Source organism: Rattus norvegicus, chromosome 14 (genome assembly GCF_036323735.1).
Source record: "Rattus norvegicus strain BN/NHsdMcwi chromosome 14, GRCr8, whole genome shotgun sequence".
In the NCBI taxonomy this organism is placed as follows: domain Eukaryota; kingdom Metazoa; phylum Chordata; class Mammalia; order Rodentia; family Muridae; genus Rattus; species Rattus norvegicus.
In genome coordinates, this window is record NC_086032.1 from 20,970,557 (window position 1) to 20,984,262 (window position 13,706).

Sequence of the window (13,706 nt, forward strand, 5' to 3'; positions counted from 1 at the left end):
TTCCAAAGGGCTCAGATTTGCAGGTGACTGCTGCTCGTTTAAGTTAATTCACGTGTCATTAGATAGATTTAAATGGTTTATGAGTCTATGTTTCTCTTTCAGATTAGCATGCTAGTTCCATGGTCGTGGCACTTTACCTGGTGACTCCACGAGGTCTGCTATTTGTGTGATAGGATATGGCTGTTGGCCATTGTTCTAACTGGATTTAGTTTTACAATTCCAAATTTGCACTAACATGGGGTGTTTTGTTGCCCAAACTCTTTTCCCATCCTCTCCCTTTCCAGTCATTGTTAGTATCGTGAAAGTTAACTAATACCATGAAGTTTTAACACCTACTTATAAAATTCTGTTTTCCAGAAACAAGAGTCTTGGAGTGGACTAATAATTCAGTGGCTTCTAAGTTTCCTATTACAGTTACAACCTCTCTATTTTTGGCCCTCAACAGTAATGAATATTTTTATGTTGAAACACTTGTAGCTGAAGGCGACATAGAAGGAAGGATGAGTGAGTGAACAGAGTCATAGGTTTCTGTACTCTAGGTACTATGGCACTGTTCATATTGAACTGATGAGTATCTCAAAATTAGTTAGGAATATTAACATAAACTCCTTTTTTACCTAAGGCAGGCATTTAGGTTGATAACATACTCATTACTATTCCTACTCTAACTGATCTTTGAATAATTATACTTAATCTCATAGTAGCCAAAAATATACAACTTATAAATTCGTAACTTTATAACTAGCATATTTTATTGGATATTTTTATTTACATTTCAAATGTTATTCCCTTTGCCAGTTTCCCTCCCATAATCCCCGTATCACATCCCTCCACCCCCTGCCTCTGTGAGGCTGAAGTTTTCTTAGAGAGAGTCAGTTTGATTCTCTAGAAGAATATTGGCATGGTTTATATTGGGGGAAAAACGTATTATACAAAGTGTAAGGTGATCAATAGTGTGAAACAAATGGAAAACATTGTCTGTTGCATCACGTACCTCCTTTTCCTTAAACTTTGTAGACTGCTGTACTATGGCCTTACACAGGGAGAGTTCTTTGAAGCAGTTCAAGTGGACAACATTCACAGAATGAGTGTGTATGTGTGCTACACAGCTGGATGTGTGTGGCTTTTCCTAATCTCTTTGTAAATTTTGCCAACCAATATTTTTTTAACTTCTACGGTTTGTCTTGTGTTTTCTTTTTTTCATGCTTTTTAGGGTTATTTCTCTGAATTTTTCGAATTACATTATAGTTTTGTATTGCTAATGAGAGTGAAGATAATTTTTTACAAGAAATAACCGTGTAATTTATTTTTGAAAACTTTTCTGAGTATCTAAGGTTTCCTTCCACTTCGACAATCTCAGTATTTAGGAAAATTCATTACTTGAAGACATGACATAGAATACTGAATTAGCAATATGTATGTACCGTATGATATGTAAGAGAACAAACACTGTGGCCAATACTACTAGATATATTTGCTACTAGATTCATTGTGTTGATCTGTACAACAGTCGATCCTTTTGTCATAACTGTAGGTTGAGGGAATCATCTAAGAATAGTGTATGAAAGCCAATGTTTAGAATTTGCTATGGGAATAGAATATATACTATTGAATTTTGTATGAACTATTTGTTTACATTACATAGCCGGAATATCTTGCCTTTTAAAGTGATTTCAGAAAAGGTTCTAGGAAACTAAGGATCAGTGATATGTGTGGGTTTAGGTATAGAAATGAAATGTACATTTTCATAGTATGAAATTTTAAGTAAAAGACACAATGGCTACAGCAGAATTAAAGATCTAACAAATGCCAATCCTACTTTAAAAAAATTAAAAAGAATGCCTGAAGATATACACTTAGCTACTGAATATTTTCATTCTGCAAACACCAAGCATTTTCTCTGCTTGGACACTTACACCTCCCCTGCTCCTGTTTACTCTCCCACATTGTGGTTTCACAAAAGTGAGAGTTAAAACAAAGTTTGCAGTTTAGCAAGAATCTGGGCACATTACCAAAATGGACTTGACATGAGGCAATACTGTAAACATTCAAAGGCAGAAAACCAATCAAGTTCAGAGACTAAATCTTCACATCAACTCTGTAATTGCAGTTTTCAATGATAAAGACACTAATTAAAATCTTTTAATGCTCATTAAACTCGTAAAATATATCATTTTCACTTTTGTTTTTAAGACAAGGCACTTTGTTTGGATATCCTCTCTCCTGATATTTATAATATTTCCTCTCTTTAACTCTCTAGATACTGTCACCTGTCTTGCTCTGTTAGGTTTCTATTTGAGGAACTTTGAGTTCCTGTTTTTCCAATGCCTATTAATCTGATGTATGCTTGCCAATGTTATTTTAGTCCTTTGCAATTGATTACTTATAATGACCTGTTGTGACTCTCTCAATAATTCTTTTAATGTTCAGTCTTCTCATCCTTATGGATTTTGGTTTTTTAGTCTTACGGAGATTTTTATCATTACCATATTCTGTAAGAAGTTGATATGCCCTACCTCTGTCTACTGTTTCTTCTTTCTCTTTTCTTCAAGCTTGTCTCCCCAGTACTAGAGTGTGTTCATTAGATGAAGGAAATGTATTCTTATTGTTGTCAGATATTTTATATTTCCCCTTATTCACAGAGAAATCCTGGCTTTTTATAACTATCATGCCTATGGTGACTGGTATTATATATATATATATATATATATATATATATATATTCCAACCTACAGTCCTATTTTATGCTATATGAAGTTCTATTTTTATATGTCTTATGAAATTTGACTATCTTATACCATATGAAGTCCTGACTATTGTATGCCATATAAAGGTGTTCTCTAGATCACCCCCTGTGGTTACACATGGAGGTTTCTTGCACTCTACTCAAATCCCCTTGCTCATTCTGAAGCCAGTTCACTCAGTGGAGACTTGAGTCACAGACTGTGCATCCCCACTCTCTTGAAATTTGACTACAAGTCTCAACCACAGTCACACAACCTCTGTGATGTCAAAACCATCAAATCAGTACTAAGACTTCAATTTTACCATTTTCAACAAAAGATTGGATCTGGAATGGTTTCAGAGTTTCAGAGATTCATCACCTCATGCAGGGGAAGATGTGGCAGGGGAGATAGCTCTGCTCATGGTGGCCAGAAGCAGGTGGGTCTTACTACTATATCTCATACTAGTATTTGTGAGGTAAGTGGATGAATGTGTCCAGAAGGCACTGACAGTGATGAATGAGGCATGATAGTGTCAGGTGCCAAAATTAAGTTCCTTTTAAAATGTCCAAGGTTCGAGTTATTTTGAACATTTCTATAATTATATAGTAGAATATAAATGGCATGCACTGTGCTGTTTTTCAAGCAAATTTAGTGAGTTTCTATATGCATCGCCTCACAGTCTAGAAATGTGCAATCATAACAGCGAATTTGATTAGAGTTCCCTTAATGCTACTAGGCCTGAGGGACTGGAAGAATTTTGTTTATGTTGTCTTGCCATAACAACAATGGTTAATAACCTTCACATCTAGCAACACATTTTGAATAGAACTACATGTTCTTGCCTCGTTGGCATGTGTTTATACTTGTGATTTCTTCTCAAACTTTCTATTTAAAATTGTTAATCCATTCTCATGCTTCCTCTCCACTCACCTTCATCAGACCTGTAGACCCTGAACCATACAGGCTATTTTCCATTCCCGCACCCATCTTCCCTGCTCACTGAGTCTCTGTGGCATGTCAAGCTACCCTTAGCAGATTGCTATCCCTCTGGACCTCCATTCTCTTCTGAACCTTCTGCCCATCTTCATCAGACATGCAGAGCCTGAACCATACTGACCTTCCGATCTTGAACCAAACAACCCAAAGATACCCACCAGAGGCCTGCCACACCAGAAATATTCAGGTTAATCCTCATTCCAATACTTAACTACAGCAGGAACATTGAGGGCCAAAGCCATCAACATGGCTAAAGGCCCTCAAAACAAACAAACTGAAAAAACAGGAACAAAAGCCAATACACTATAACACCTTCAGAACACAGCTACCCTATGACAATAAGCCTTGGGTAGCCTAACACAAAATAAGCATAAGAAAATGAACTTAAATCTAATCTTAAAAAGATGATAAAGGCCTTTAAAAGGGAAATGAATAAATCCCTTAAAGAAAAGCCAGAAAATACAATCAAAGAGATAGAGATCTTAAAAAAGAAACTAATAAATCCTTTAAAGATATGCAGGAAAATACAATGAAACCGATGATGGAAATAAAACTATCCAAGAACGGAAAGCAGAAATAGAAGCAATAAAGAAAAGACAAACTGGGAGAATATTGGAGATGGAAAACCTAGAGAACAGCAACTACAGAGTTAAGCATCACCAATAGAATATAGGAGACAGAAGAAAGCACCTCAGCCATAGAAGACATAGTAGAAGAAATTGATACATCAGTCAAATAAAATGTCATATCTAAAACTTTTCTGACACAAAACATCTAGGAAATCTGGGATATAATGAGAAGACCTAATCTATGGGTATTAGGAAAAGAAGATGAAGAGTCTCAACTCCAAGGCAATATCTTGTAACCACAGATGCCAACCTAGATTAGTATACCCAGCAAAATTCTCCATCACCATAGATAGAGATTTTCAAGGCAAATTCAAATTCAAACAACACCTATCCAAAAAATCAGGTGCCACAGAAAATATTAGAAGAAAAATACCACCCCAAAAAACACAGGAAATAAGCAATTCCAAACCAGCACAAACAAAGGAAGCATCACACACACACACACACACACACACACACACACACACACCAACATCAAAATAGCAGGAATTATTAAAATAACAGGGATTAACCATCACTGGTCGTTAAATTTCTCAATATGAATGGACTCAGTTAAAACGACAAGACTAACAAAATGGATGTTGCTTTAAAGAAACACATTTAAATGATAAAAACAGATATTTCCTCAGGTAAAGGGCTAGAAAATAGTTTTAAAAACAAACAGGCCCAAGAAGCAAGCTGTAGTAGTTATTCTAATATCTACTAAAATAGACATACAACCAAAATTAATCCAAAGAGACAGAGAAGGACACTTCGTATTCATCAAAGGAAAAAAAATCTACCAAGATGGTATCTCAATTCTGAACATCTATTTCCCAAACACAAGAACACCCACATTTATAAAACACACGTTGCTAAAGCTTAAATCACACATTGAGCCATACACATTAATAGTCGGGACACCCCATTCTCAGTAATAAGCAGGACATGCATATAAAAACCAAATCAAAAAAGAAATAAAACTAGCAGACATTATGAAGCAAATGGACCTAATAGACCTTTATAGAATATTTCACCCAAACTCGAAAGAATATGTGTTCATCTCATCACCTCATCCATCCTGCTCCAAAACTGACCATCTAGTCAGTCACAAAGCAAGCCTCAACAGATACAAGAAAATTGAAACAATAGCTTGTATTTTATCAGGTCACCATAGATTAAAGCTGGGCTTCAACAACAACAGAAACAACAAAAACCTACATGCTCTTGGAAATTGAACAACTCCCTGTTCAATGGTCTTTGAGTCGGGGAAGAAATAAAGAAACAAACCAAGGATTTTGTAGAATTCTATAAAATTGAAGGCACAAAACACATAAATTCGTGGGACATGATGAGAGTAGTGCTAAGAGGAAAGTTCATAATATTAATTGCTTCCGCAAAGAAAGTAGGAAGTTCTCATGCCTCCAATTTAAAAGTACACCAGAAAGCTCTAGAGAAGAAGACAGAAGAATAAGAAAGAAGATAGAAGAAAAACGAGGAGGCAGGGGAGGGGAGGAAGAAATGGAAAAGAGGGAGAGGGAGAGGGAGGAGAAGAAGAAAGAGGAGGAGAGGGAAAGGGTGGAGGAGAAGGAGGAGGGGAATGAGAAAAGAAACCACACCGAAGAGGAGTAGAAGGCAGGAAATAATTCAGAGATGAAATAAATCAGTTAGAAACAAAGAAAACTATAAAAAGAATCAACAAAACCAAGAGTTGGTTCTTTAGTATTTAAGAACATAGACAAACACTTAACCAAACTAAACAAAAGACAGAGACACTTAAGACATTCAGAGAATGTCTTAATTCAAAAGACTAAACTCTGCAAAACAAATTCAAAGAAAAAAAAAAACCTCATGATTGCTTATCTCATTAGATGCTGAAAATGCCTTTGACAAAATCCAATATCCACTTCATGTTAAAAGTATCAGAGAGATAAGGGATACAAAGCACATTGCCTAACCTAACACACAGCACAATAGCCATCATCAAATTAAATGGAGGAAAACTTAAATCAATTCAACTAAATTCAACCAAAATCAGATAAAGCTATCATATATCTCCCTACTAGCATGGTTGTTCTCTGAGAGGCTCTACCCAGCATCTGACTCAGATACCCACAGTAAAACACTAGATGGAGCAAGGGGAGGATTGCAAACTGGAAAGGGATAGGATCTCCACAGAAAGACCAACAGAGTCAAATCGCCTGAAATATTGGGGGCCCTCAGAGACTGAACCACAAACGAAAGAGCATACAGAGGCTGAATTTTAGGTCTCCCTGCACACTTGTAGCAGAACTGGAGCTTGGTCTTCATGTGGGTTCCTAACAATTGGAGCTGGGGTTATGCCAAAAGCTGTTGCCTGTCCATTAGCTATGTTCTAGCTGGCTGCCTTGTCTGGCCTCAGTGGGAGAGAATGCACATCTACAGAGACTTGATGTACCAGGGTGGGCAGAATACCCAATGGGATTCCTAACTGCATAGAAGGGAAGGGGAGGATGAAAGAATTGTGAAAAGGCTTGGACCAGAGGTAGGCAGTAAACGGGAAGTAAAGTGAATGAATAAATAATAATTAATTAAAAAATACAAAACTGTTAATCCCCTTTGAAATGTTTCTTACTGAATTCTAATTAGATGTAACTGCAGAACTAATTTTGTTTCCGTTTGCATATTTATTGGGGTTTTTTTGTTTGTTTGTTTGTTTTGTTTCCAGGTCATATGTTGTTACTCTTGAAGTGAATTTGTATCAAGAGTCAGAGTGGTTGGATGATACCAGAAAAATAAGTCCCACTGAATCAATAAGCAAGGGGAAGAGGAGCTCACAGAGACTGGAGAAGCAACCACAGGTACTATATAGATCCACAACAGGTCCTCTTGCATATATAGCATAGATTATTCACTTAGTTTTATGGGAGTCCTGACTGGGAGAGCAAGTTAGAATATATCTCCTGTGCCAGCTCTTGGGATGCTTTTCCTCTTGTTGGGTTGCTGTGTCCACGTCAATATGATAGTTTTGCTTCAACTTACACTTTCCTTTGTCATGATTGGTTGTTACATCTTAGAAGCTTGCCGTTTTTTCTAATGAGAGACAGAGAGGGAGCAGATCAAGAAGGGAGAGGATGAGAGAGAAATGGGAGAAGTAAAGAGAGGGGAAACTATTGTTAGGATAAATTGTATGAAAATAATCTATTTTTTATATTTTTGGTTGTGAGCCTAGCCTTTAACGGCTGAGCCATCTCTCCAGCCCTATTTTTTAATTTAACAATTGAACACTTCCAGAATACTTGCTACTCAAAATTCATATTGTTGACTGAATAATTATTACTGTGTGTACATTTGATTCTTTTTACTAAGATACATCTCTGGAGATATGCCATTCATTATGTGTACTTCATTTCTAATTTTGTCAAATTGCTCAATAGTATTTTCTAGTAAAGCAAAATTGCCTAACATTTCATAATTTTGAAATCTTTATAAGTAAATACATCAATTTTACTCTTAGTAGTTTGTTGGCAGACAGTTTCTTGCCCTTCAGACACAAATGTTGTCTTGTTATTTCATAGATTTTACATCACTGTGTCATGATTTGTCCATAGAACAGGTCAACTCTATTGATTTTATTTGTAAAAGGGTAGTAATTTTAATTAATCACTTAAATTGATTAAGAAATACCTATGGAATTATAGAGATAATATTTGGGCTCTCTCTATGCTGGAATATCTAAATATAATTTGTCATTTTGCCAGAAGATGAGAAATAACAGGTAAGTCTCTTAACATGAAGAAATTTTAAAAAGTATTTAATGGATGATGTAATGGTAGCAGGGGAGGTCATATTCATTAAATTATCTTACAAGTGATTCTACAGAATGAAACACATAGAGTAGTTTCCCATGTGCTGCACACTGTTGTGAATGTACATCTGGTTAGATAATTGGATTTTAGCATAGAATGATCTAAGATTCAGGAGCCATGGGTAAGTTGGTCAAAAACAATTTACAAGACATCTCCTGATCTATGCGGGAAGATCAGGTGATAGAGGAAAAAATATGTATTGGGTAATTTTACTCTGTTCAAATGCAGTAGTGTGCTAGCTGTGAATCTCACTAAACCAACCACACAGACTCTGAAAGACAACATCTTCTCCCATCCAGGACACAACAAAAAGCTGCTAAAAGTCCCTGCATACTCTGATATGCCAGGTTAAGATTCATTTTATTCTTATCTATTATCAGAGTCAAGATAGTAGCTGCCTTGTGATCTGTTTCCTTTTAAAAGACAATTATTTTAGTTTGAGATTACAGCTATGAATAGTATATGTTCTGATCAAATTACCAGCTCTGCCATACCCACCATATTTCCCACTGTACTCCACCACTTTTCATTCCCAATTTCATATGTATTTTTTCAAACAAATTGAGTCAAATTTGTCTTATCAGCATGTGGCTAGGTATAATATTAAGTTTTGGAATGTTCCTTTGTATTGTAATGTTAAATATTGCACACTAAAGTCTGATTGCCACCAAGCACGCAGAGTTCCTCACATATACCATGTGATGCCTACATAATTTTGCCCCCATGTTATCACCCATTCATCAATAACGATGCCTACAGCTGGGCAGAAGAGAGGTGGGCATATAATTGTTTCACAGGCTTAGGTCTGAGGCAGAGACCAAGAGGAGGAGGAGGAGGAGGAGGAGGAGGAGGAGGAGGAGGAGGAGGAGGAGGAGGAGGAGGAGGGGGAGGAGATGCTTTGGGGTTGTTAAACCATAAGGACATGAGCATGATTGCTGCCTAGTTGGAATAAAAGCTGCCCAAATGGAAACTGCCAAGTTGTAACTCAGGGTTATTGAAAGAGATATAGATGAAATAGCATAGAACATTGATATCTGCCAGCTATAGTGCTGTTAAGTTTAACTTTAATTATAAAGGTTTCATATCTTTTATTTTGGAACTGAATGGTAAAGAATAGATAGAAATTCCCCATTAACTATTTACCAAAACAGGATAAAGCCATCTCCTGAAGCATGGTTAGCCATCACATTCTGAAGATCCTGACTTCATCCATAGTTGCCCTCACCTGACAGTAACTCCTCAGGCAGGGATGGGAGTTAATGTGTCCCTTATCTATTCTGGGATTATGGTCTGTAATCTTGGGCAGGTTTTGTGCACAGTAATGGGATTTGTATGTGCAACAGTTTTTCAGTCTTCAGAAAATTCTAGCCGTCACATCGATATTGTGGAATCTCAACATATTCATTCATAACTTGGCTCTTTATGGAAGAGACCAATGGAATATTGTTTTATTTTTCCAGGTTTTGTGACTTGATGATGGGAGGACTAAGTGAGTCACTATGTCTCATGAAATTCTTGCAAATTTATCATCAGACTGTTTATGATTGACTGCAATTATGCCATAAAACATTGGTCATACACTTACACTGTTGAATTGGATGATATGAATACATTGATCAACATAGATAGAAAAATTTTTAATTCATTTTTGGAAGAAATAATGATGTAAACTAACATGTAACTATGTAAACTAACATGCTTTCAATTCTTTATAGAGGAGAATTCAGAGACCAGTGACATTATGATGTCACTAGTTTTGTGAGATATTCTAAAATCTATGTGCCACAAATAATTGAACATGAAGTAATTACATCTTGTCTTATTGAGATCACTCCATCATAAAAGAGATATTAAATGCTCTTATGAAAACAGAATAATTAAAATCATTATTCAGGCAGTCCGGACCTTGCCCTGATCTGAAGGGACCAGGCCAAACAGCTCCCTGCACCCAAATCCTGTGGGAGGATAGAGAGACCTTCAGAGGGGAAGATGCATCTGGGAAGCAAGAGGAGACTACTCCCTGCCCACTTTTCTGACTCTAGAGGAAAATGCCTAGCACCTTCTGGGCCCCCTGTGCACAGGGACCTCGGAGAAGGCGGCACAGGACTTTCTGGTTGCTGCCGGCATGGAGAGCTGAAACGCAGCCCCCAGAGGAGCCACTTCAGCCTGAGACCAGAGGTAAGACCAACTATTCTGCTCCAAGTGACCTGCCTGGTGGACTCAGGACACATGCCCACAAGAACAACTGGAGACCACTAGACAAGAACAACTACACGTTCGAAAGCAGAACACTCTGTCCCCATAACTGGCTGAAAGAAAACAGGAAAACAGGTCTACAGCACTCCTGACATACAGGCCTATAGGATGGTCTAGCCACTGTCAAAAATAGCAGAACAAGGTAACACCAGAGACAACCTGATGGCGAGAGGCAAGCACAGGAATCCAAGCAACAGAAACCAAGACCGCATGGCATCATCGTAGTCCAATTCTCCCACCAAAGCAAAAACCGAATATCTAAACATGCCAGAAAAGCAAGATCTAGATATAAAATCACATTAGATCATGAAGATGGAGGACTTCAACAAGGACATAGAGAACTCCCTTAGAGAAATGCAGGAAAACACAAATAAACAAGCAGAAGCATATAGAGATGAAATGCAAAAATACTTGAAAGAATTACAGGAAAACACAAACAGGTGAAGGAATACCTTTTTCTCACCAACTCATGGTATTTTCTCCGAAATTGCCCATATAATCGGTCATAAAACAGGCCTCAACAGATACAGAGGGATAGAAATAATCCCATGCATCCTATCAAAACAACACGGGCTAAAGCTGTTTTTCAATAATAATAAGAAAATAACGCCCACATATACATGGAAGTTGAACAATGCTCTACTCAATGATAACCTGGTCAAAGAGGAAATAATGAAAGAAATTAAAGGCTTCTTAAAATTTAATAAAAATGAAGGTACAACATACCAAAACTTATGGGACACAATGAAAGCTGTGCTAAGATGAAAACTCACAGCTCTGAGTGCCTGAAGAAAGAAACAGGAGAGAGAGAATATATCAGCAACTTGACAGCACACCTAAAAGCTCTAGAACAAAAAGAAATAAATACACTCAGGAGGAGTAGAACGCAGGAAATAAACTCAGAGCTGAAATCAATGAAATAGAAAAAAAAGACTATAAAAAAAATCAACGGAACCCAAAGCTGATTCTTTCAGAAAATCAACAAGATAGATAAACCCTTAGCCTGACAAACCATAAGACACAGAGAAGGTATCCCAATTATCAAAATCAGATTTAAAAAGGGAGATATAACAGCAAAATCAGAGAATATTCAAAAAATCATCAGATCCTACTACAAAAATCTATATTCAACAAAACTTAAAAATCTGGAGGAAATGGAAAATTTCCTAGACAGACAGCAGGTACTGAAGTTAAATCAGGAACAGATAAATCATTTAAACAACCCCATAACTCCTAAAGAAATAGAAGCAATCTTTAAAGGTCTCCCAACCAAAAAGAGCCCGGGTCCAGATGGGTTCAGTGTAGAATTCTATCAGACCTTCATAGAATACCTCATACCTGTACTACATAAACTATTCCACAAAATTGAAAAGACGGAGCTCTACCAAATTCCTTCTATGAAGCCACAATTACTCTTATACCTAAACCCCACAAAGACCCAACAAAGAAAGGGAACTTCAGAACAATTTCCCTTATGAATATCGATGCAAAAATACTCAATAAAATTCTGGCAAACCAAATCCAAGAGCACCTCAAAACAATCATTCATAATGATCAAGTAGGGTTCATCCCAGGCATGCAGGGATGGTTTAATATATGGAAAACCATCAATGTAATCCACTAAATAAACAAACAAAGATAAAAACCACATAATCATTTCATGAGATGCTGAGAAAACATTTGACAAAATACAACACCCCTTCATGGAAAGAACAAGAATTCAGGGCCTATACCTAAAAATAGTAAAAATCCATGTACAGCAAACCAATAGATAATATTAAACTAAATGGAGAGAAACTTGAAGCAATCCCACTAAATCAGGGACTAGACCTAGCCAGAGCAATCAGACAACTAAAGGAGATCAAAGGGATATACATTGGAAAGGAACAAGTCAAAATATCACTATTTGCAGATGATATGATTGTACATTTAAGTGACCCCAAAAGTTCCACCAGAGAACTACTAAACCTGATAAACACCTTCAGCAAAGTGGCTGGGTATAAAATTAACTCAAATAAATCAGTAGCCTTCCTCTACACAAAAGAGAAACAAGCCAAGAAAGAAATTAGGGAAACGACACCCTTCATAATAGTCCCAAATAATATAAAGTACCTCGGTTTTACTTTAACCTAGCATGTAAAAGATCTGTAAAATAAGAACTTCAAGCCTCTGAAGAAAGAAATCGAAGAACATCTCAGATTAGGGAAAGATCTCCCATGCTCATGGATTATCAGGATTAATATGGTAAAAATGGCCATTTTACCAAAAGCAATCTATAGATTCAATGCAACACCATTAAAATTTCCAATTCAATTCTTCATAGAGTTAGACAGAACAATTTGCAAATTCATCTGGAATAACAAAAAAGCTAGGACAGCTAGAACTATCCTCAACAATAAAAGGACTTCTGGGGGAATAAGTATCCCTGAACTCAAGCAGTATTACAGAGCAATAGTGATAAAAACGGTATGGCATTGGTACAGAGACAGGCAGATAGACCAGTGGAATAGAATTGAAGACGCAGAAATGAACCCACACACCTATGGTCACTTGATTTTTTGACAAAGGAGCTAAAACAATCCAATGTGACAAAGACCATTTTTAACAAATGGTACTGGTTCAACTGGATGTCAGCATGTATAAGAATGCAGATCGATCCATTCTTATCATCTTGTACAAAGCTTAAGTCCAAGTGGATCAAGGACCTCCACATCAAACCAGATACACTCAAACTAATGGAAGAAAAGTAGGGAAGAATCTTGAACACATGGGCACTGGAGAAAATTTCCTGAACAAAATAACAGCTTATGCTGTACGATCAAGAATCGACAAATGGGATCTCATAAAACTACAAAGCTTCTGTAAGGCAAAGGACACTGTTGTTAGGCAACCAACAGATTGGGAAAAGATCTTTACCAATGCTACAACTGATAGAGGGCTCATATCCAAAACATAAAAAGAACTCATTAAGTTAGACTGCAGGGAGAAAAATGACCCAATTAAAAATGGGGACAAATCTAAACAAAAAATTCACAGCTGAGGGATGCCAAATGGCTGAGAAGCACCTAAAGAAATGTTCAACATCTTTAGTCATAAGGGAAATGCAAATCAAAAGCAACCCTGGAATTCCACCTCGCACCAGTGAGAATGGCTAAGATCAAAAACTCTGGCAACAGTAGACGCTGGAGAGAATGTGGAGATAGAGGAACACTCCTCAGTTGTTGGTGGGATTGCAGACTGGTACAACCATTCTGAAAATCAGCCTGGATCAT

At 36.9% G+C, this 13,706-nt stretch overlaps 1 long non-coding RNA gene across 1 annotated transcript in view; it reads right to left on the reverse strand.

Moving 5' to 3' along the window:
* Window positions 1-13,706, reverse strand: part of LOC120096588 (uncharacterized) — a 69,975-nt gene that overhangs the window by 34,691 nt on the left and 21,578 nt on the right. The gene's annotated exons all lie outside the window — the stretch shown is intronic.